Source organism: Tupaia chinensis, unplaced genomic scaffold (assembly GCF_000334495.1).
Source record: "Tupaia chinensis unplaced genomic scaffold, TupChi_1.0 Scaffold144899_1, whole genome shotgun sequence".
NCBI classification, from domain to species: Eukaryota; Metazoa; Chordata; class Mammalia; order Scandentia; family Tupaiidae; genus Tupaia; species Tupaia belangeri.
In genome coordinates, this window is record NW_006204759.1 from 885,665 (window position 1) to 887,051 (window position 1,387).

General features: G+C 47.9%; 1 pseudogene; it reads right to left on the minus strand.

The window, feature by feature from the left end:
• Nucleotides 1-410: 410 nt before the first annotated feature.
• On the minus strand, nucleotides 411-927 carry LOC102486734 (serum amyloid A-1 protein-like; annotated as a pseudogene).
• Nucleotides 928-1,387: the final 460 nt, after the last annotated feature.

A 1,387-nucleotide genomic window follows, 5' to 3' on the forward strand; every position in this document is an offset into this window, starting at 1 on the left:
ATTTGTTTGTTTGTTTGCCAATAGAAGTACCTGAGGTCACTGGAGGGAGACAGAGGGAAAGCGAGAAATCATCCTCCAAGGAGGGATGACCACGCTGCAATCTCTTGTCCTCTTCTCTCCTCTCGGGATTTTAGGCACACATGCACATGCTCCTGGCGTGATTTTCAAGTAACCAGGTCTGGTACTCACATTGTGGTCAGTCATGCAGAGTTCAGCACTCTAACCACCATGCCACCTTCTTGGGCTCTGACTGGGGCTCTGATTGTCTTCTTCTTTTTTTTCAATCTATAAGTATTTATTAGAAATCTGTGTGTCCTATTCCAGCTTCAGGAGACCCAAATGCAATAATAACTCCCTGAACCTTCATGGGCTGTCAGCTCGGTCTCTAGAGAGCAGAGTGAGGAGGAAACTCAGTACTCCTCAGGCAGGCCAGCAGGTCTTACGTGGTTGGGGTCTTTGCCACTCTGGCCCCATTCATTGGAAGCCTGGTCAGCCATCAGGTCCTCAGCTCTGTGACCTGTGAACCTAAATATTCTCTTTGGCATCGCTGATCACCTCAGCTACCCAGATGCCCCAGGGTCCCTTTGGGCAGCATTGTAGTTCCTCCAAGCGTGGAAGTATTTGTCTTAACTTCTACCCCTATGGAGCTGTGAAACAACCTAGTTTTAGAAGACAATCAGAGGCCACATGACCCACCGACAGGCGGCCATGGCACTCATTAGCCAAAGGGAATCTCAGTTAGAGAAGGCTTTCATGAAAAACAGAGCTAAAGAATGAATTTATAAGAATTTGTATAATTGGCTCCTCGCATGTCAGAGGAGACCCTCTACGTGTCCCAAGCTCCTTGGGCAGCCTCACTAGTGAATGAAAACCAGCTGCTGACCCCCAGGATCAAGGAGCAGACACCAGGCCTGTGAGACACTTCATGGTGCTGAAATGACAGGAGAGGGTCAGGGAGACTCGGGCAAGCTCCTATATCCCCTTTCGGGTTTTACTTCTAGAGAGCCCGTGGTCCTGCCAGCCTGTCGGTGGGTCATGTGGCCTCTGATTGTCTTCTAAAACTAGGTTGTTTCACAACTCCATAGGGGTAGAAGTTAAGCTATAAAAAAAAGTTATGGTAATGCAAATGATTCTTTTCTTTTTTAAAAAAGAATGATTACCTTTATTTTATTTATTTATTATTATTTTTTAATTGGACGAGAGAGAGAGCGCAGAAACGTAAGAAAGCAGGATGCAGAACCAGCAGTTAGCGTAATGGCTATGTCGCTGGACTCCCACAGTCGACCATGGTTCCAGTCCCGGACCCAGTGGCTTAAAACTCACGCCGGGTGCGTGTGCGTGCGTGCCCAAGATCCCGAGAGGAGAATGGAGGAGAAGGGATTGCGGT